The sequence below is a fragment of the Callithrix jacchus genome, chromosome 4, assembly GCF_049354715.1.
Source record: "Callithrix jacchus isolate 240 chromosome 4, calJac240_pri, whole genome shotgun sequence".
NCBI classification, from domain to species: Eukaryota; Metazoa; Chordata; class Mammalia; order Primates; family Cebidae; genus Callithrix; species Callithrix jacchus.
Window position 1 is genome coordinate 35,021,177 of NC_133505.1, and position 23,482 is coordinate 35,044,658.

Here is a 23,482-nt window from a genome sequence, read left to right on the forward strand (position 1 = left end):
AATTTTTGTATTTTTTAGTAGGGAAGAGGTTTTGCCATGTTGGCCAGGCTGATCTCGAACTCTTGACTTCAAGTGATTCACCTACCTTGGCCTTCCAAAGTGCTGGGATTACAGGTGTGAGCCACCACATCTGGCAGGTATTTCAGGTTTTTAAAAATTTGTTGAGAATTGCTTTCTGGTCAAGAAAGCAGTTATGGTCAATTTTAAGAGTATATACCAGCTGAGAAGAATGTATATTCTGTTCTTATTAGAGAGTGCTGTTTTTTTGTTTGCTTGATAGATCTTTCTCCATCCCCTTACTTTAAGGCTATTGGTGTTCCCACATGTGAGATGGGTTTCTTGAAGACTTACAGTTGGGTTTTGCTTCTTTGTCCAACTTGCCACTCTCTGCCTTTTCATTGAGGCATTTAGCTCATTTACATTCAAGGTTAATATTGGTATGTGCGGATTTGATCCTGTCATCATGTTGTTAGTTGGCTGTTATGTAGACTTCATTGTGTATTTGCTTTATAGTGTCAATGGTCTATGTACTTGAGTGTTGTTGTGATGGCCAGTATCGGTCTGTACATCTCAGGGTGGTTTAAGCACCAGGAGAAAGCATGCAGAACAGCCCAAGGTGAAGCTTGCTTGGCAGCTGAGAGTTGAGTTCGCGTCTTGTCTCTAAACTAAGGATGTACTCTTTTATTCCCACTCTAATTAAATAAGACTGAGAAGCCCTTCAGTAGTTCACCGCCTGCCTCCCACTACTTTGTAGCAGTTTCCTGGCACTTGAATTCTCCACAGGCCCAGGAAAGAACAGCTTTCTTGAGGTCCTAAGGATGCCTGAGAATCATTTTCAGAATTAATGGAATCGTCTGTATTGTCTGTGGATTTTAATTTCTACTTTTTCCCCCTAACTTCTGTGAGATTAGAGAATGGAAAGGCTGCCGTATCATTGGAACTCAGTCAAAACGTGGTGTCTTCTCTGATATTGTTCAACCAGAAGATGTGGGGATCCCACTTCATAGAAGAACTAAGAAATATGATGACAAACAAACTAAAAGGAAAATAAGAACTTAAAGGAGAATATTTGGGAGTTTTAATGGGGGGGTTCATAACTGTATTCAGCTAATATCATACATATGAACAAGGGAAAGTAAATTAAAATTTACAGGGCAGCTTCTGTGGGCCAGGTTCCTTCACATATAATTTCAAATCATGCTAAAATGAACATACCCAAGGAAAATTTTATCATACATAATTTATGATAAGGAAACTTATGCTTAGAAAAATTAATTAGGATGTTAAAGGTCACAAAGGCTCTAGAATGTTTAGCCAGCACCCAACCCAGGTCGGGCTTCTGTTTGGCTTTGGAGTATGTGTTATCCCTATTCCATCATACTGCCTTTCCAACCTGCAGCCCTGTGCCCAGGAGACAGGGGTCAGGCCAGGATCAGAATAGGCACTAGCACCAACAGGACTGTTGAGGTGGGATGTACAGGAAAGGAGTGTCTCTAGTTCAGCCCACTCTTCTCTCCCTCCCAGAGGGACCATCAGGGCCATTGGCATTGTTGGGTGATATAAGTTGTAAATAGGGGGTAAAGGACATGGATGAGAACATCTCCATGAGTATGGGATACAGTAGCAGGCCAGAGGTTAATATCCACATCCCAGGGAGCCAAGGATATAGTTCCCAGTAACGGGGCTTGTGTTCTGCTCTCAGGGCTGATGAAAGAGGATGGAAGTAGTACTGTCTGTTCCTCTACTTCAATAAAACTAGGCTAAAAGGAGAAATTGGGAGACAGAGGTTAATGGAAGGAAATTTATAAGATAATGGAGTCATATCAAGATAATTCAAGAGGGAAAATAAGACAAGGTGGCTCCTTCCCTAAATCAGTGGCACAACTCTAATCACTTTCCCCATAGAGTGGCTGAGCCTGACCCCAACCATAGTAGCTCAGCTGTCTCTACCCTCTGCGGGCAGGCGGGAGGCAGGGGTCATGCTACTGCAGCCTAATGACTTGCGATTAGAATTGGCCACTGCCCCACTGCAGGGTGTGTGCCCAGCACACCTTGATTGCTTCCTTCTCTGCTCAATCTTGAGAAAAAAATAATACTAAATAAAAAAGGTGAAGCTACAGAAAGTCCTGACTGTCAGAAAATGTTAAGATTCAGAGCTAGGAAAGACTTAAGAAATCATTCCAAAATTTCATAACGAGGGTAATCAATTGTAAGGGCCATTAAGGTTGGCAAGTGGCAGAACATGGATGCAAACCTAGGGCCCTTCACTCCTCCTCCAGTGTACTTTCCAACATGCCACGAGGAAGGGTAAAGAGTAAAGGTGCCAGGGGAAGGGCTGAGGCTTGTCTCCTTTCACTTCTTTTCCTCATAGAAAATGTAAGATACGAATGGAGCCAAAAATTTAGGCCACTGGAAGCTATGGGTCTGCTTCAGATGGATATATTCCTTTTCCTGGGTTCAGTGAAGTTATTTGGCCACAAAGCCCTAAGCCATGTATGATCATAACATTTTTAAAAATAGGAGCCAGGTATCAGAAGGTTTCTGTTTTCTCCATGAACAATTCAAACTATCTCAATGAAGTTTAGGTATCAAAAAAAAAATACCCCAACTTGTAGGGGTATTAAGTATTGTGAGTAATAAAATAAAATGAATACAATGGGGGGTTCAGGACAATTTATCTCTTGAACATAAGTAGATATGCTCAAGAAAACTATCCCAAGGACAGATTTGCATGCATAAAGCTAAGAGAATAAGTTCCACAGTCAATACAGATAGTCCTATTTCCTTACTAGTAGCATCTGTACAGCCTAAATAGGTATTTGTGGATGAAGTCATGAAGAGATCCTCAAAGGTCTGTGTTGAATCAACTATGGTTAAAATAGGAGAGTATGAAAAGTGAGATTCTCTAGTTAAGTAACTAATAATTCAGACTTAAGACTTTTTAGAAAGATGATCATCTTTTATTTCTTTCAGAAGCCATCGACATGGATAGAGGCCAAAAGACACCTTCTACCAAAGGTTGAGGTATCCACATCAGTCAGCAGTGGCTTCTGCAACAGCAGCCACAGAAAGTGAGTAATGTAAATTAAAGGATAAAGATGTATAGGAAGTCCTCTTTTCTCACCTGGAGAAGGAAGAAAACAGGAAAAAAATAAGGTCAACTCCACGATCAAGGTAGAGCTGCTCTATAATCTGAGGTGGCCAATGACTGACACAAACCACCTTGCCTTTCTGTGACTCAGCTCTCCTGTAAAGGAGAAACCACACTGACCCCGGATCAAACTTCCATAACAGAAATGATGACCTTGGATTTCAAGAAGGAACAAATGACCTCTGCTAATGCAGATAAAGAGGCCACAATTTTTTCAGGATTTCTCAGGGAAAACAGTCTCATTCTTTGGCCTCTATTACCCAGGGGCCCAGATGACCCCGTGTCCCTGAGATGGACATGGCTTTCCCATGGCCTCTTATGAGAACCTGCCCAGCAATAAGTTTTTAATTACCAGAGTCAGTGGTTCCTATCATTGATTGAGCTTACTAATTGGACAATGAGGGGGTCATATGTGGCTGTCTCCAGCCATCACACCAAGGTGACACTTGAGCATGACATGAGATGTGCATTCTCCACAATCAACTGGATCTGTCCCACTGCTTCCCAGCAGGAGCAGAAGCATGCTGTGCCAGTTCCTAAACGTCATCATTTCCTTTCAACCAACAGCCCTCCCCTGCCCAGATTTCCCACCATCTAAAGCAGCAATCCTCAAATGCTAGTGTGCACAAGGTTCTAAGGCACTTGCTGAAAATGTAGATTCCTGCACCAACCCCAGAGAACCAGAAGCAATCCCTATAGGGTAGGACTTGAGAATTTGCTTTTAGAAAAGATCTTATATGTTTCTGGATAACACTTAAAGATGATCCTAAAACAGTGCTTCTGGAAATTTTAATATGTAAGCAAATTGAGAGCAGCTTGTTAAAATGCAGACCTTTAAAAATTTAGTACGGGCCTGAAATTCTGCACTCAGAAGTTCTCACAGAAACTGATGCTGCTAGTCCTTTTGGCTACACTTTGAGTCACCAGCACCCAAAGGACTTCCGGCCTATATCTGGGCCTAAGAGAGCAACACTGTCACAGATAAACACAGTTTCAACCTTCCCTGATTCTCTGTGGAGTAGAATCTCCCTCCTACCTCCAGTCAGACAGGTCCCCATGGATAAGGGGGTTCTGTTCTGCCTTGTGTGTCCTCAGTTCCCCTCTACTGAACTCTGTTCTGATCTCAAGCTTCCACTAGCTCTGCTATTAGAAGTGCTGAACACTGATTTTCTTTTGAGTATAAAGTTGTTAAAAGAAAAGAGAAACATATCTGAGGCTGTAGAGTTTCCATTTATAGACATCAAGAAATGAGTATGAACTGTTAGGCATTCCTCAGGAGGTAGACTGTTATTTAAAGATCCTCCCAAATTTGAGACCTCAAATTCTTTCAGGTGATATTCATATTACTTTTTTTTTTTTAACTTAGAAAGTGCGTTGTCGTTAAGTTTTCTCCTGAAATAACTGCAAAGATGAAGCGTGGCCTCTTTCGATAGTCATAATTTTTGTTTTAGGGTTAAAAAGACTCCCCTAAAGACAGAAAATTGTACCTAATGATACAGCCTAGAGCTCATGCTGTTCCTTTAGTCGATGGTACCTTCTGCCTCTTGCTCAAATGAACTCTGGTCACTGATGCACCTCCAGTTCTCACAGCTTAGTAAATTATGGACTAGTGATCACATGTCTATGTCCCTACTTCCCCAACCAAATTCTCTGAGCTATGCCAGGGTGAGGATCTGACCCTTTTCATCTTGGAATTCCCAACGAGTCTATGGTGGAGTGCAGAGATGACCACTAAATGAAAGAATCACTTGTACTGGTTGAAACAATACCAATAAACACCTTAGGCTCTGTGGTGAACACAGATCAGTAAATAAATGTTGGGCAATCTTCCAGTCTCTCAGTGTCCCACTGGATATTTGTTCCCCCATAGAGAGCACAGCTAGAGGTCCTTTACCTACCCTTCAGGGACACTGATTTGCATGGGGAGGCCTGGTGCAAGGCCTCTGCTGCGTATGAGCAGCAGTACAAGCCTTTGAAGGCTGTGCTCTGTTCAGAATTTGTTAGAGCTAGTTGGTTGCCTCCAATGCCCTGTGCTTACGAGCTGATCTGAAACTTCTCCTTGCTAAGGTCTTCTCTCAGTGTCTCAAGGTGTGCACATCTCTTCCTGGACACACAGGCAATGGGCTAGACAAGCATCTCTCTCCCTAAGGCTTGTCAGCAAGCATTCCCTCCAGAAGATGGGGTCTGGAAATTCCCACTTAATATAGTGGGTCATCAAATGACCCCTTCTGTCATTTTATATTTTCTAACAACGGAGTAGTGGTTCCCAATCTCTTTACCATCAAGGAGGCTTAGATAATTTCTTCCCTCTCTATTTTAATATGGTTTTAACTACCAAACAGAATCCTCTAAGTGATCATTTGTTTTCTTATGCTGTTCATCAGAGAAATGTTTAAGATCAGCATGAAAAAGTCACATCATTTGCTATTCAATATTGGAAAATATGTCTTACCCCCAACTGAGATCCTCATCTGGGCTAGCTGAATTATAGGGACTGCTAAAACTCTAGTAATAGGAACAGCTGTCTGCGTTCCATTCTCCTGCTATGGCAGACATTTCTTTCCTTTAGAATCAGACTCCTGAGATATATGATTCATAACCTTATGGCTAGAAGTGAGATGTCAAAAGAGGACATGGTCATTCTGCAGGTCCCCTGCTCCCTGAAATTACCTCTCCTGGGCCCATTAAGAAAAGACACATGAAGAACCCAGGGTTGAGCCACAATCGCAAAGATCTGTCCACAGATAATACCTCAAGGAGGTTGGGCCTGCTCACCTGAGTGACTGTTGTCTACATAATACAGCCTAAACCATCCTGTTTTGCTTTTAGCTATTCAAGACTTTTGTAACCAGTCCCTGTGGTATGGGTTCTGTTTTCCCAACTGTACCCTGACTGAATCACTGGGTATCATGTCAGAAGTGGGACCCACTTAACCTCTTTTCCCCGGTGTCCTGGTGCCCAGGGTCTCCTGTATGGCAATGGGTTCCAGATACGTTTCCTTAACCAGGGTATAGGGGTCCAAATTTCCCTAATATCTATAGATTGATTTCTTTAAAACTTATTTGTTGTTAAAATACAAATACTCTGGGCTTCAGAAGAAATTAATAATTTAGCAAGAATATGTCAAATGAAAATAACTACCACTAACTGAAACCTCTTATTTATCACATATATTGCTCATACATATAAACCTCTTAATTATCACATACATATTATTCATGTAACCCTCCCAAGAAAATGATGTCATATAAAAGATGAGAAACTGGGGTCCAGACCAGTGAAGCCCCATGGCATAATTCACACAGGCAGGAAATGGTAGAGCAAAAATTCACACCTAGGTCTCCCTGGGCTTTGCCACCATGCACACTGGCTTCTTCACTGTGAATATTGCCAGACAGAATGACACTCAAGTAATTACAAGGATTTATCAGAGAGGGGAAAAGCCAAAATGACGAGAACTAGAACACAGCTCAGGGAATGCAAGTCTGCGTAGATCGTGGTACTCAAAGCCCAAGAATCATTTGAAAGAGATTTGGTTTTTTTTTTGTTTTGTTTTGAGAAGAGTCTCACTCTGTAGCCCATGCTGGGATATAGTGGCACAATCTCGGCTCACTACAAGTGCCACCACGACCAGCCAATTTTTGCATTTTTAGTAGAGACTGGGTTTCACCATGTTGGCCAGGCTGGTCTTGAACTCCTAACCTGGTGATCCACCCACCTCGGCCTCCCAAAGTGCTGGAATTACAGGCATGAGCCACTGTACCTGGCCAGAAGAGGTTTTTTTATTTTTTTAAAAAACTGCACAAGTGAAATGCAAGTGAAACTTAACTATAACTTAATTTTTACTTCAAAGACTGCTCAGCTCACTTTGGGAGTGTGAGGGGAATTAAGAAGACTCTGGATAGATTTGTGGGAGAGACAAGGTATGTTTTGGGAGAAGGGGAGCAACTGTATTGGACTGTAAAATTATTGGACTGTATCCAATAATTTTCTGGGCCAAAAGAGAGCAAGTATAGACATGGGGAAGTAATAGCTTGAGTGGTGCCAGGTGCCACAAAGACAACCAAGGATAAATCTCTGATGACCACAGGGATAGGGTAAATTGAGTAGCAAGAGAAGTAAGACTGCAGAGGTTCGAGAATGATGAGAATTGAGGAAACAAAGATAAACACAGACAACTTCTTTCACTGAAACAAAGAGAAGAAGATGGTGTTAAGGTAAGCAGGATCAAGAAACGGTTTTGTTTGTTTTTTTATGGAGTCTAGCTCTATTGCCCAGGCTGGAGTGCAGTGGTGTGATCTTGGCTCACTGCAATCTCTGCCTCTCAGGTTCAAGAGATTCTCCTGCCTCAGCCTCCCAAGTAACTAGGACTACAGACATGAATCACCACACCTAGCTAATTTTTCTATTTTTAGTAGAGATGGGGCTTTGCATGTTGGCCAGGCTGGTCTCCAACCTCTGACCTCAAGTGATTCACCTGCCTTGGCCTCCCAAAATGCTGGGATTACAGACATGAGCCATTGCGCCTGGCCAAGAAATGCCTTTTAAAAATGCTGATTTGAAAGTAAAAGAGAAGGAAGTAGAGGAGAGATTTGTGATTTTAAGAAAAGAGGGGAATGTAAAAATATCCAGCTTTAAAAGAAGAGATATGATAAAACTACAGTTGGTGTGGAATAGGCTATTTTTCTAGAGAAATATTTTGGAATTATTTGTTTGTCTTCCCAGATATGGGCTCAGCTTCCTGTAATAAGAGACCATGTTAGCCTTGATCACCCTATATCCATGTGAACTAGCACAGTGCCTAACACTGAACCTTAATAAAACTTATTTCTTATTGACTCTTTCAAGATTTGGGAAGTGAGCGCTCAATGAGTATCTTCAATGCTCCAGGCCCATCTCTTATTGCAGAGATAGATTAATTTTCATGAGCAGTTTGTAAAAATCTGAGTTTCTGAAGAAGGTGCTATCTCAGGTAAACAAAACAGAAGAATCAACTTTGCTTTTTACACCAGCCAAAGGGCAGATTCTGAAAGATGTTTTTTTTTTTCTTTTTTCTTTTTTTGAGACGGAGTTTTGCTGCTGTTACCCAGACTGGAGTGCAATGGCACGATCTCAGCTCACCGCAACCTCCACCTTCTGGCTTCAAGCAATTCTCCTGCCTCAGCCTCCCGAGTGGCTGGGACTACAGGCGCGCACCACCATGCCCAGCTAATTTTTGTATTTTTAGTAGAGATGGGGTTTCATCTTATTGACCAGAATGGTCTCAATCTCTTGACCTTGTGACCCACCTGCCTCAGCCTCCCAAGAAAGATGGTTTTAAACCTTATCTTCCTGCATTTCTAAGTGTGCAAAGATGCCACGCCTTTATTTCTCTAGAACTGGGTTTTCTTCCTCACAAGTGTCTCATCCATAAATGTAGTCCAGCCCAATGGACGAGACCATGAGGAACCTCAAATGCCCTTCCAAAGAGATTCAGATTGTACTCAAGAGGTGATGGGGAATCATTAAATATGACTGAGTAGGAACACCATTGTCAGAGTTTTTTGTTAGAAATATCACTGAGGATGCCATACAGGGGAAAGACTGGGAGTGTGGCAAGGGAGTGAGACCAAATAGTCCAGAACTGAAATAGGACAGTGGAAGTGGAAATGGAGAGAGGGGCAACAAAGACATGTTTAGAGCTATCATAAATTGACAATTAAAACAGGAAGCATACAGGAAGGGAAAGCATATCTTCTTAATAAAGAAAGCAGTCATGTACTGGATACCAACAGCAAATAGCAAAGAAATTGTAGGTTTCTTTTTAAAGGGAAAAAAATGAGAATAAAGGAGAAAGAAAGTGGTATTCCTATCCCTCCACGTAATGATAATCTCCAAATATCTCTTCCTAGTAGTTCCATATCTTAAGGGTCAGGATCTCCATTCAGGGATCTTTCTGCGGTACTCTAAAGGGACAGACTGAGGACTTTAAGAGCATCATTTTCAGGTTGCTTTCTAAGCAGCAGAATTCGTGGGATGAGAAGGACATTCTTTACAGATTCATGGAAGTGAGTTTGGGGGATGATCAGTAACAACACTGTGTTGATCCCATAGATGACAAAGGGGCTGAGTGTGAGATAACAGTTCCTGAAACCCCTATGATGAATATACCCACCCTTATCTTTTCATCACCTGCTGGTCCCTATCTCATCCTTCTCCTGTCCCAACCCCATTATTCCTAAATCTGAGCTCAGGTTTGCCAGCACCTCTAGGAGTAAATCACAAGACTGACTGGGCACGGTGCCTCAAGCCTGTAATCCCAGCACTTTGGGAGGCCAAGACAGGAAGATCATGAGATCAGGAGATTGAGACCATCCTGGCTAACAGGGTGAAACCCCGTCTCTACTAACAACAACAAAAAGACTGAGACCACAGCAATAAGAAAAGCAGAAACAAATGACTCAATAAGATAGACAAAGGAAAGGGACTAGAAGAGAGAGAATGTAAAACAAAAACAAACACCACACACAGAAAATCTGGGCCAGGTGTGATAGATCATGCCTATAATCCTAGCACTTTGGGAGGCCAAGGTGGGCGGATTGCCTGAACTCAGGAGTGTGAGACCAGCCCAGGTAACATGGCAAAACCTCATCTCTACTAAAAATACAAAACATTAGCGGGGCACAGTGGGTGCATGCTGTAGTCCCAGCTACTCAGGACGCTGAGGAATTCGAATCACTTAAATGCGGGAGGCAGTGAAGGTTGCAGTGAGCCAAGATTTCACCACTGCACCACTGCATTCCAGTCTGGGCAACAGAACAAGACTTTGTCTCAAAAAAAAAAAAAAAAAAAGAGGGTAGCCCTCCATTCTCCTATGACTTCCAATAAATCATTAGTGGATCACTTACGAACCCTTTAATTTCTTCAAAAACAAATAAAAACTCAAACTTGCATTTGGGAAACTGAGAAACTCAGGAAACAGAGAAACATGTCTTCAGGACCTTGGACAGCAGGAAGAGGTTGCCCCGCCCTCCCCGCAAAGCAAGACACCCATGCCAGCAATACTGCTGAGGAAATATGACATCTCAACATGCTGATGAGGGAAAGAACAAAAAAAAGGCCATATAATCATCAATGGAGAGTGTCCAGGGAAGTATGCAGACTCAGGCTACAACAGTCAAGAGGGGCCCTGGGCCCTACAGAATACCTAGTCCAACTTCCTAATACTCCCAGAGAAGGACATTCTCTACACCTACATTACAGCCAACTTCCCTCTTCACACACTGATTTTTAAAAGAATATATGGAATAGAATATTAAAATTTTTTCAAATTCCTTGGGGAAAAATGCATAAAAATAGAACTTGCATTTCATGGATCTAGAAATACCCTTACAAATGATAAAGAAAATTTCACAAAAGTAAAATAACTCATCAAGGTAGAGTAACACAAGAGCTGTTGGCCCAGGATTAGTCCCTGGACATCCTGACTTCCGTGTAGTTTTTTTTCCTTTATAGTTGTTGAGTGGCTAAAGATCTGGATTCTTCTTTTGGCTCTGCCATACATCAGTTGTGTGATCTTTGGCAAATTACTCAATCATTCTGAGCCCTGGGTTTCTTTTTTGAGCTGGGTTCCCCCCCCCCCGGCCCCCGCTATGTGTCAGATACTGTTAGGGAATGAAAAAATCAGTCTCATTCTAAAGTAGCTACCCCTATGAGAAAAAAATTCCTTCACATTTATAGAAAACCTCTATGTGCTCACTATACTAGGAGCAGCTCCTTTAGGAAGGGTCCTAAAGAAATGGAGCCAGGACTTCCGCCAAGAATGGCCGAAAGGGAGTTTCTCCAGAATGCAGCTCCCACTGAGTGAGACACAGAACGAGACTGATCTCCGCGTTTCCGAACAAGGTACCAGGTTTGTTTCAAAGGGACTGGATTGAACAGCGGGATTAACTCAAAAAAAGGCAACGAGAGTAGCCCAGAGAGGACGAGCCAAGGCAAATCGGGTATCCGCCCCACCACCGGGGATGTGCATCTGGCACTGAAGACTGGGGGCTTCATCCCCTCGGTAGTCCAATTCACGCCGTGACTTCGGCAGCCCACAGCCCAGGAAAACGCCGCCTGGCTGAGAGCCGCCCCTAGCAGTCAACGCAGACCCGGGCGACAGCCCCAGCCGGCCCAGTGCCACGAGTTTGTCGCGCAGACCTGGGCGGAAACTTTGACTAACACCAAGAGGGCTTACGGGATGGAACTGCACATCCCACAGAAGGAGGGAGAGTTGAAAGTGGGGAGTCGGAGGATAGTCCAGACGGGTCCCATCTCCGCAAGATCCAGCAAGCCCTCTCGTGGTAGAGTTTCGCAGTTAACACATCAGATTGAGCTCTACCCTGGAGGAGGGGGCTCGGCGGAGAGAAAGAAGCCCACCATTGGGAAGGCGGGACTAATCTCACCTGTGAAAGCGGAAACCGAGGGAAGAATAAACAGCGGCCGGGCTGAGACCGAGGCAGCCCAGCAGCGCCTCCATAGGCAGACAAGGGACAGACTGTCTTAAGCAGCACACTGACACCAGTGTATTTAAAAAAAAAAAAAGCCTCATACAGGAGAAATAACCCCAACTTTAACAGAAAGGCGTCCACTCAGAGATCCCATCTGAAATCACCAACTTCAAAGATCAATCATAGATAAATCTATGAAGATGGAAAGAAACCCGTGCAAAAACGATGAAATCAAAGTCCAGAATGCCTCTTCTCCCAATACATCACAACTACTCAACCAGCAAGGGAACAAAACAGAACGGAGAATGAATTTGATGAACTGACAGAAGCAGGTTTGAGAAGGTGGGTAATAACAAACTTCTCTGAGCTAAAAGAACATGTTCTAACCCAATGCAAAGAAACTAAGAACCTTGAGAAAACATTAAGACAAAATGCTAACTAAATAACCAGCCTAGAAAAGAACATAAATGACTTGATGGAGCTGAAAAACACACCACGAGAACTTCGTGAAGCATACACAAGTTTCAATAGTCAAATCCATCAAGCAGAAGAAAGGATATCAGAGACTGAAGATCAACTCAATGAAATAAAAAGACAAAAAGAAAAGAGAAAAAAGAATGAAAAAAAAAAAGAACAAAGCCTCCAAGAAATATGGGATTATGTGAAAAGACCTAATCTACACTTGATCGGTGTACCTGAAGAGAATAGGAAGAATGAATCCAAGGTGGAAAACACCCTTCAGGATATTATCCAGGAGAACTTTGCCAACCTAGCAAAGCAAGCCAACATTCCCATATAGGAAATACAGAGAAAACCACAAAGACACCCCACAAGAAGAGCAACCCCAAGGCACATAATCATCAGATCCACCAGGGTTGAAACGAAGGTAAAAATGTTAAGGGCAGTCAGAGAGAAAGGTTGGGTCACCCACAAAGGGAAGCCCATCAGACTCATATCGTATCTCTCGGGAGAAACTCTACAAGCCGGTAGAGAGTGGGGGCCAATATTCAACATCCTTAAAGAAAAGAACTTTCAACCCAGAATTTCATATCCAGTCAAACTAAGCTTCATAAGTGAAGGAGAAATAAAATTATTTACAGACAAGCAATTACTGAGAGATTTTGTCACCACCAGACCTGCCTTACAAGAGCTCCTAAAAGAAGCACTAAACACAGAAAGGAAAAACTAGTACAAGCCACTGCAAAAATAAACCAAATGGTAAAGACCAACGCAATGAAGAAACTGCATCAACCAACAGGCAAAACAACCAACCAGGAACAAAATGGCAGGATCAAATTCACATATAACAATATTAACGTTAACGTAAACGGCCTAAATGCCCCAATCAAAAGACACAGACTGGCAAACTGGATAAAAAGTCAAGACCCTCATCAGTGTGCCATATTCAGGAGACCCATCTCACATGCAAAGACACACATAAACTCAAAGGGATGGAAGAAGATCTACCAAGCAAATGGAGAGCAAAAAACAGCAGGGGTTGCAATTCTAGTCTCAGATAAAACAAACTTTAAACCAACAAAGATCAAAAGAGACAAAGGGCATTACATAATGGTAAAAGGATCAATACAACAGGAAGAGCTAACTATCCTATATATGCACCCAATACAGAAGCACCCAGATACATAAAGCAAGTTCTTAATGACCTACAAAGAGACTTAGACTCCTGCACGATAATAGTGGGAGACTTTAACACTCCACTGTCAACATTAGACAGATCGACAAGACAGAAAATCAACAAGAATATCCAGGATTGAACGCAGATCTGGAACAAGTGGACCTACTCTAAAACTGACCACATAATTGGAAGTAAACTACTCCTCAGCAAATACGAAAGAATAGAAATCATAACAGTTTTTCAAGGCCACAGTGCAATCAAATTAGAACTCAGGATTAAGAAACTAACTCACAGCCATACAACTTCATGGAAACTGAACAAGTGGCTCTTGAATATCCACTGGATAAACAACTAAATAAAGGCAGAAATAAAGATGTTCTTCAAAACCAATGAGAGCAAGGACACAACATGCCAGATTATCTGGGACATATTCAAAGCAGTGTCTAAAGGGAAATTTATAGCAATAAATGCCCACTTGAGAAGCAAGGAAAGATCTAAAATCGACACCCTATCATTAAAATTGAAAGAGCTAGAGGAGCAAGATTAAAAAAACTCAAAAGCTAGCAGAAGATAAGAAATAACTAAGATCAGAGCAGAAGTGAAGGACACAGAGACACAAAAAAAAAAACCTTCAAAAAAAAAATCAATAAATCCAGGAGTTGGTTTTTTGAAAAGATCAACAAAATACACAGACCACCAGCCAGATTAATAAAAAAGAGAAGAGAGAAGACTCAAATAGATGCAATAAAAAACAATAAAGGGGATATCACCACTGATTCCACAGATATACAAACTACCATCAGAGATTACTACGAACAACTCTATGCACATAAACCAGTAAATCTGGAAGAAATGGATAAATTTCTGGACACTTGCACCCTCTCAAGACTAAACCAGGAAGAAGTTGAAACCCTGAATAGACCAATAACAAGCGCAGAAGTTGAGGAAGTGATTAATAGCCTACCAACCAAAAAAAGTCCAGGTCCAGACAGGTTCACAGCTGAATTCTAACAGATGTATGAAGAGGAGCTGGTACCATTCCTTCTGAAACTATTCCAAACAATACAAAAAGAGGGAATCCTTCCCAAATCATTTTATGAGACCAACATCATCCTGATACCAAAACCCAGCAGAGACTCAACAACAACAACAAAAAAAACTTTAGGCCAATATCCATGATGAACATAGATGCAAAAATCTTCAATAAAATACTGGCAAACTGATTATAACAGCATATCAAAAAGCTTATCCACCATGATCAAGTAGGCTTCATCCCAGGGATGCAAGGCTGGTTCAACATATGCAAGTCTATAAACACAATCCATCACATACATAGAATCAAAGACAAAAATCACATGATTATCTCAATAGATGCAGAGAAGGCCTTCAACAAAATTCAGCAGCCCCTTAGGCTAAAAACTCTCAATAAACTAGATATTGATGGACTACATCACAAAATAATAAAAGCTATTTACAACAAACCCACAGCTGATATCATACTGAACAGGCAAAAACTAGAAGCATCCTCTTTGAAATCTGGCACTAGACAAGGATGCCCTCTCTCACCCTCTTATTCAATATAGTATTGGAAGTTCTAGCCAGAGCAATCAGGCAGGAAAAAGAAATAAAAGGTTTTCAATTAGGAAAGGAAAAAGTCAAATTGTGTCTATTTGTAGACAACATGATTGCATATTTAGAAGACCCCATCATCTCAGCCCAAAATCTCCTGAAACTGATAAAACAACTTCAACAAAGTCTCAAGATACAAAATCGATGTGCAGAAATCACAAGCATTCCTATACACCAATAACAAACAGAGAGCCAAATCAAGAGCAAACTCCCATTCACAATTGCTACAAAGAATAAAATACCTAGGAATACAACTAACAAAGGATATAAAGGACCTCTTCAAGGAGAACTACAAACCACTGCTCAAGGAAATAGGAGGGGACACAAACAGATGGAAAAACATTCCATGCTCATGATTAGAAAGAGTATTGTGAAAATGGCCATACTACCCAAAGTAATTTACAGATTCAACATTATCCCCATGAAGCTACCAATGATCTTCTTCACAGGACTTGAGAAAACCACTTTAAACTTCATATGGAACCAAAAGAACCCACAGAGCCAAGACAATCCTAAGCAAAAAGAACAAAGCTGGAGGCATGATGCTGCCTGACTTCAAACTACACTATAAGGCTACAGTAATCAAAACAGCATGGTTCTGGTACCAAAACAGAGACATAGACCAATGGAATAGAACAGAGGCCTCGGAAGCAAAACCACACATCTACAACCATTGAACTTTGACAAAAACAAGCAATGGGGAAAGGAATCCCTGTTTAATAAATGGTATTAGGAAAATTGGCTAACAATGTACAGAAAGCAGAAACTGGACTAAAGATTCAAACATAAGACCTAACACTATGGGACCTAATCAAGATTCAAACATAAGACCTAACACTATGGGACCTAATCAAGATTCAAACATAAGACCTAACACTATGGGACCTAATCAAACTCCACAGCTTCTGCACAGCAAAAGAAACAGTCACTAGAGTGAATCGGCAACCAATAGAATGGGAAAAAATTTTTGCAGTTTACCCACCTGACAAAGGGCTGATATCCAGAATTTACAAAGAACTCATACAGATTTACAAGGAAAAAAAAAAACAAGCCCATTCAAAAGTGGGCAAAGGATATGAACAGACACTTTACAAAAGAAGACATGCATGAGGCCAACAAACATGAAAAAATGCTCATCATCACTGGTCATTAGAGAAATGCAAATCAAAACTCCATTGAGATACCATCTCACGCCAATTAGAATAACGATCATTAAAAAATCTGGAGACAACAGATGCCGGAGAGGATATGGAGAAATAGGAACACTTCTACACTGCTGGTGGGAGTGTAAATTAGTTCAACCATGGTGGAAGACAGTGTGGCGATTCCTCAGGGACCTAGAAATAGAAATTCCATTTGACCCAGCAATCCCATTACTGGGTATATATCCAAAGGATTATAAATCGTTCTACTATAAGGACACATGCACACAAATGTTCATTGCAGTACTGTTTACAAAGACCTGGAATCAACCCAAATGCCCATCAATGATAGACTGGACACGGAAAATGTGGCACATATACGCCATGGAATATTATGCAGCCATCAAAAACGATGAGTTAGTGTCCTTTGTAGGGACATGGATGAACCTGGAGAACATCATTCTCAGCAAACTGACACAAGAACAGAAAATGAAATACTGCATGTTCTCACTCATAGGCGGGTATTGAACAATGAAAACACATGGACACAGGGAGGGGAGCACTATGCACTGGGGTCTGTTGGGGGGAATAGGGGAGGGACACCAGGGGGTGGGGAGTTGGGGAGAGATAGCATGGGGAGAAATGCCAGATATAGGTGAAGGGGAGGAAGGCAGCAAATCACACTGCCATATGTGTACCTATGCAACTATCCTGCATGTTCTTCACATGTACCCCAAAACCTAAAATGCAATTAAAAAAAAAAGACCTAACACCATAAAAACCCTAGAAAACCTAGGCAAAACCATTCAAGACATAGGCATAGGCAAGGACTTCATGACTAAAACACCAAAAGCAACGGCAACAAAAGCCAAAATAGACAAATGGGACCTAATTAAACTTCAGAGCTTCTGTACAGCAAAAGAAATCATTAGAGTTAACCGGCAACCAACAGAATGGGAAAAAATTTTTGCAATCTACCCATCCAACAAAGGGCTAATATCCAGAATCTACAAAGAACTAAAACAGATTTTCAAGAAAAAAATACAAACCCATCCAAAAGTGGGTGAAGAATATGAGCAGTCACTTTTCAAAAGAAGACATATATCCTCTAATTAGATATGTACATATGCACATATGAGCTAGTAGCAGCCACTGTCCTACAATCTAACTAGTTCATGCCCAACTCCATGCCTGCATCAGGGCTACTGTGGTGTCATCGAAACTCTTCTCCTCTCTCTGGTAAAGATTATCTAGAGATACCCATGAATTTTAATATCTATATTCTGTACTGGTTTGAACAGTGTCTCCCAAACTCATGTCCACCCAGAACCTCAGAATGTAATTTTATTTGAAAATAGCATCTTGGAAGATATAATCAAGTTAAGATGAGGTCATTCTGAATTAAAGGTGGTCCCTTAATTCAATGACTAGCTTCCTCGTAAAGAGGGCAACTTGGATGCAGAGAGACACACCCACAGACAATGAGATGTGATGATGGAGGGAGAGACTGGAGTGAAGAGGCTACAAGCCAAAGAATGCTGAAGATTGCCGGCAAACACCAAAAGCTAGAAGAGAGGCATGAAATAGATGTTCCCTCAGACCTTCCAGAAGGAACCAACCTGCCTGACACTTTAATTTCAGACTTCTGGCCTCCAGAATTTTGAGAGAATGTTTCCGTTGTCTGAAACCACCCAGTTTTGGTAGCTTGTAAAAGCAGCCCTAGGAAATGAATGCATACCACCACTACTCCACAGTACATCTATTTTCCTTCCATGTACCCGACATTTTTTTATCTTCTCAGAGAATAGCTATAAACCCTAGTTACTGTATCAACACATGGGAAGGGGCACTGGGCAGAACAGCATGAGAATGAACGATTAGTATCAGATCAGCAACTTCACAGGTAAGGTAAAGTGCATGGAAATTTACTTCTGAAGGTTCTATAATAAAAGACTCTTTAAACCCTGTGGTGTTTTTACATACATCTACAAACTCTGTGATACACTTTCTTTGAAAAGGCAGAGCCAAATTCCCCTCTCTTTGAGTGTAATCAGTGCTTGATGACTTGCTTCTAATAAACAGAAGTGACAGACATGACTTCTGAAATTAAGTCATTAAAAACACTGTAGCTTTCTCCCTGCTCTTGCTCTTAAATCATATGCTCTGGGGGATGCTAGCAGCCATGCCATGAAGACACTTTAAGGCGATATATGTGATAGAAAACACACCTTCTGTCTCAGGCACACCCAGCACACCCTGCCAGGCACATGAGTGAGCCACCTTGGAAGAGGATCCTCCAGCCCTGCTCACACTTTCAGAACTGCAGCCCCAGCTGATGTCAACTGGAACCACATTAGACCCTGAGCCAAAGCCACTCAGCTATGCCATTTCCAGATTCCTAATTACGCAAACTGTGAGACAATACAACTTTATTGTTTTCAACCATTAATCTTTGGAGTAAAACAGGGCAATACATAATTAACATAAGAACCTTAAATGTTGTCTTGAAGTCCTAATAAGTACTATTCCTTCCTACAAGATACCCGTTATGTGATTTCTGCCATGTCTCTAACATACCTCTGGAACAAGAGCAATTCCAAACCCCTTAATCCAAGCTAGTGCACAGAATTCACAGGACCTCTGCCTTAGTCCTCCTTCAACTCAGAGACTGATTGATGTTCACATCATGAATGCGCTAAGAAAGGCAGAATCACGAGTGGAATCCAGTATCAGTAGCTGGGAGCAAAGAACAGTTGTGATAAAGGTCTTTGGGTTTTTCACTGTGAGACTTTCACTTGTGAAAAAAATTAAAATAGGAAAGAAAATTTAATCATTTAAAACAAACTGAATATATTCTGTGGCAAGCATAGTACCAGAGAGCAGGTATAAAAATGGTCCCTGCTTAGAATTTCACAGGAATCACAAACAGGTTTTGTAACAGAAGCTATTGCTGTACAATCATTTATATTCCCTTAGACCAAGATCTGGCTACAGAATTTGTGAATCCCAGCGCAAAACAAAAATGTAAGGTCCCAAGGGCCAGGCACCATGGCTCATGCCTATAATCCCAGCACTTTGGGAGGCCGAGGTGGGCAGATCATAAAGTCAGAAGTTCGAGACCAGCCTGACCAACATGGTGAAACCCCAGCTCTACTAAAAATACAAAAATTAGCCAGGTGTGGTGGTGAGCACCTATAATCCCAGCTACTCAGGAGGCTGAAGCAGGAGAATCACTTGAACCCAGGAGGCAGAGGTTACAGTGAGCCAAGATCACAACACTGCACTCCAGCCTGGGCAACAGAGCAAGACTCTGCCTCAAAAAAAAAAAAAAAAAAAAAAAAAGGTGGGGTCCCTTGTCCAAGAATTTCAAGAGGATAGTAGCAGATCAGTAAACCAACTGCATTCATATGCCCATGAAGCTACCCCTGCTCTTTCAGTAACCTTTTTTCTGGCTGACTGGGATGCTTAATTTACACCAAGAAGCAGCTTAATATTCCTGAAAGCAGCACTCAACCAACGAAAAAACAGCAGCCGACAAATGTAAATGCTCCTGTTTCTTACCCCTTGGTTGATACAACTGAGGACTATTCTAGTGTTGAGTTTTTCAGTGGGATTGAGATGCAAGTGTCCACAGTGGTAACTGAGAGATTTCTTAAGATCACCTCTAAAATAAACTATGCATACTCACATTCTCTTTTTTTTTTTTTTTTTTGGTGGGGTGGCAGTTTGAGGTTGGAAAATAGGGGTGTGGCCTAGAGGAGCAAGAGGTAAAAAGAAAAAGAGGGAAAAAGAACAGGTATATTACTTGATTCTAAAAATAGGTATTAATAATGGCCGATCAATATTTTGTGTGTTTAAAACGAAGAGCTCTATTGAGTTTATTTGTTCTGGATCTGAGTTCAAGTCCTGGATATCGTTATCAATTTTCTGTCTCATTGAATCTAAATCTCATTATGGGTCTTATGTATCTGGGTGTTAAGATCTCTTACTATTACATTAATCCTTTTACCCTTGTATCCTTGTAGCTTTGAAATCTATTTTATCAAATGTGAGAATTGCAACTCCTGTTTTTATTTATTTATTTTTGCTCTCCATTTGGTTGGTAAACTTTTTTCCAACCCTTTATTTCGAGTCTTTGTATATCTTTGGATATACCGTTAGATTTTGTCTGTATCTTTTGATTGGGGGATTTAATCGATTTAAATTTAGGGTTACTGCCATTTGATATCAACTGGCTATTTTATCCTTTCGTTGATGTAAATTCTTCTTTATGTTAATGCTCTTTACTTTTTGGTGTATTTTTAGAAAGGTTCATACTGGTTGTTCCTTTCTATGTATAATGCTTCTTTTAGAAGTTCTTGCAAAGCAGGCCTGGTGGTAATAAAATCTCTGAGTACTTGCTTGTTCCTAAAAGATTTTATTTTTCCTTCAATTGTGAAGCTTAAATTGGCAGGATATGAAATTCTGGGCTGAAAGTTCTGTTGATTAAGTACATTGAATACTGGCCCCCACTCTCTTCTAGCTTGTAGGGTTTCTGCTGAGAGATCTGCTGTAAGCCTAATAGGCTTTCCTTTATGGGTAACCTGATCTTTCTTTCTGGCTGCCCTAATATTTTCTCCTTCGTTTCGATCCTGGTGAATCTAACGATTATGTGCCTTGGGGTTGGTCTTCTTGAGGAATATCTTTGTGGTGTTCTCTGTATTGCCTGGGGTTGAATAGTGTCCTGCTTTGCTAAATTACGAAAATTTTCCTGGATAATGTCCTGGAGAGTATTTTCCAGCTTGAATTCATTCTCTCCATCACATTCAGGTACACCAATCAAACGTATATTAGGTCTTTTCACATAGTCCCATATTTCTTGGAGGCTTTGCTCATTCCTTTTTATCCTTTTTTCTCTATTCTTGTCTTGTCGTTTTATTTCATTAAGTTGGCCTTCGACCTCTGATATCCTTTCTTCTGCTTGATTCATTCGGCTATTTAAGCTTGTACATATTTCACTAAGTTCTTGTGTTGTATTTTTCAACTCCATAAGTTCATTTGTATTCCTCTCTATATTGTCTATTCTTTTCATCATTTCATCGAACCTTTTTTCAAAGTTCTTAGTTTCTTTACATTGGGTTAGAACAAGTTCCTTTAACTCCCAGAAGTTTCTTATCATCCACCTTTTAAAGCCTACTTCAGATAATGGAACACAGTCCTTTTCCATCAGGGCTTGTTCTGTTGCTGATGGGTCCTTTTCCATCAGGGCTTGTTCCGTTGCTGATGAGTCCTTTTCCATCAGGGCTTGTTCCGTTACTGATGGGTTCTGATTTTGGGTATGCTCAGCCTTCTCAGGCTGTTTTTTTCCCTTCATTGTAGATGAACCGCCTTTCTAATTAGGTTTCTGAGTCAACGTCCAGTTTATTTACTCCCAGTGCTGGGATCTGAGCAACCCACTGTGGCGGCCTAAATAGCAGCGATAAGACTGATGGTGCTCTTCTGCCCGGGAATCTCTGGTCTGGCTTCCCTCTTGAGTCTGCAACAAGCGGCTCTGACTTCCCGGAGCTCCAAACTCCAGTCAGTAGGGGAAGCAGTCCCGTTTGCTCTGCATGAAGAGCTGCTGGGCCAAGGCGCCGGCAAAACCACTGCGGCGGCCACACGAGTCGCGCTGGCGACCCGTGGGGCTCCTCCACTGGAAATCAGCTGATCTGTGAGTGACGAAAATTCGTCTAAAAGTGTGGCGTCATCTCGTTCTCTGAGTTTTCACTGGGAGCTACAATCCCGAGCTGTTAGTGATCAGCCATCTTGGATCTCATCTCTCACTCACATTCTTATCTCAGTCTACTTCTTGCTAAACCCAAACCATGATGTTTCATCTTTCAAACCAACTCTAACTTGGAATACTGTACAATGAAAAAATCTAAAGCTGCATCTCATTCAACAGGAATGAATGTAATATGGTAATGTTGGCTCTCATTATGGCAAAGAAAGTGGTGGCTCTTCAAATCTGAATGATGAAAGACCTTGTGTTTGGACTTAAGACAAAAAGTTGTTATCGAAGGCTGTTGAGCAGCAGTTACAGGGTCTTATTTATTTTAGAGCTACTTCTTCCCATAATGTACAACTGGATTAAAGGGTGGCAAGAATGAAGGTAGGAAAACGAATTAGGAAGAGAGAAACTCACAACTGGTAAATAGGACAGAATATCTACCAGGATGACTACCCATATCATTGACCAAAATAGAGAAAGCAAACTAAGTTGTCAAGAATAAATCAATCTGTGTTGCATAAGTGGTCACAAGTACTGGGAGCACCTACCCACTGAGTCCCTGAATTTAACTAACAAGGAGTGGGAAATGAAGAGGACCAAAAGACCAATATTGAGCACTCACTGGGAACTGATGGTTCTTTTTGATACTAAGACCAAATTAGGAACACAAAGCACTAACAATGCTGGCCATCCAACCACCGATCTTCACCAAGGAGTACTTAGCAAACTCAAACAAAGAACCTGTATCCTAAAGATGATATCACAATCTCAGACCAACAACCAGTAACAAGATTGAATCAGCGATAGAATTGTTCAATCAAAGAAAAGCCTAGTACCTGACAGTTTCACAGATGAAGTCTACCAAATATTTGAGAAGAATTGGTATTAGTTCTTCTTTAAACTATTCTAAAAACTTGAAGTAGAAGGAAGGAATCCTTTCAAACTCACTCCATAAGCCCAGCATACTCTGTTACCAAAATCAAACGAAGACAGAATTAAAAAAAGAAAACTACAAGCCAAAGCCTTGTCAATTTTATCTTTTCAAAAACCAACTCTTTGTTTTGTTGATCTATTGTGGCTTTTTTTTTTTTCTTGTCTTTACTTCATTTATTTCTAGTCTGGCTTTTATTATTTCTTCGTTCCTACTAATTTAGGTGCATTCTACTTTTTTTTAGTTCCTTGAGGTGAAATACTAAATTTTTTGAGATCTATTTTTTATGTAGGCATTTATTGCTATCAACTTCCCTCTTAGGACCGTTTTTGCCATATCCCATAGATTTTGCTACGCTGTGTTTTCACTTTTATTTGTCTCAGAAAATTTTTATTTTTATTTTTCTAATATCTTCATTGACCCATTGGTTCAGCAGCACTGCCCAACGCGTTCTCCTTGCCCACTGCCCAGATAGAGCAAAACGGGAATTGCAAAAAAGGAGAGTTTAACGTATACAGAACTGGCTGAATGGGAAACTGGAGTTTTATTACTCAAATCAGTCTCCCTGAAATTTGGAGACTGGGATTTTTAAAGGCTAATTTGGCCACTGGGTGCTAGAGAGTGGGGAATGCTGATTGGTCCAGTTGGAGATCAAATTATAGAGGGGAGGGGCTGAAGCAGGTTTTTCTTGCTTTCTTCTGTTCCAGTGCGATTGCAGAACTAATTGATCCAGATTACCAGTCTGGGTGGCACCTGCTGGCCCATCAGAATGC

At 41.2% G+C, this 23,482-nt stretch overlaps 1 protein-coding gene and 1 long non-coding RNA gene across 5 annotated transcripts in view; one reads left to right on the forward strand and one right to left on the reverse strand.

Moving 5' to 3' along the window:
- Positions 1–23,482, reverse strand: part of TRIM26 (tripartite motif containing 26) — a 113,912-nt gene that overhangs the window by 80,967 nt on the left and 9,463 nt on the right. The gene's annotated exons all lie outside the window — the stretch shown is intronic.
- The window catches only part of LOC128931928 (uncharacterized), an 82,770-nt gene that overhangs the window by 51,437 nt on the left and 7,851 nt on the right, over positions 1–23,482 (forward strand). For 3 of the 4 annotated variants that reach the window (XR_013533868.1, XR_013533871.1, XR_013533870.1), the window contains one exon: positions 2,974–4,611. This is a non-coding gene — a long non-coding RNA (uncharacterized LOC128931928). Of the gene's footprint in view, positions 1–2,973; positions 4,612–23,482 lie in introns of those variants that run through there. The other variant, XR_013533869.1, reaches the window with a different exon arrangement.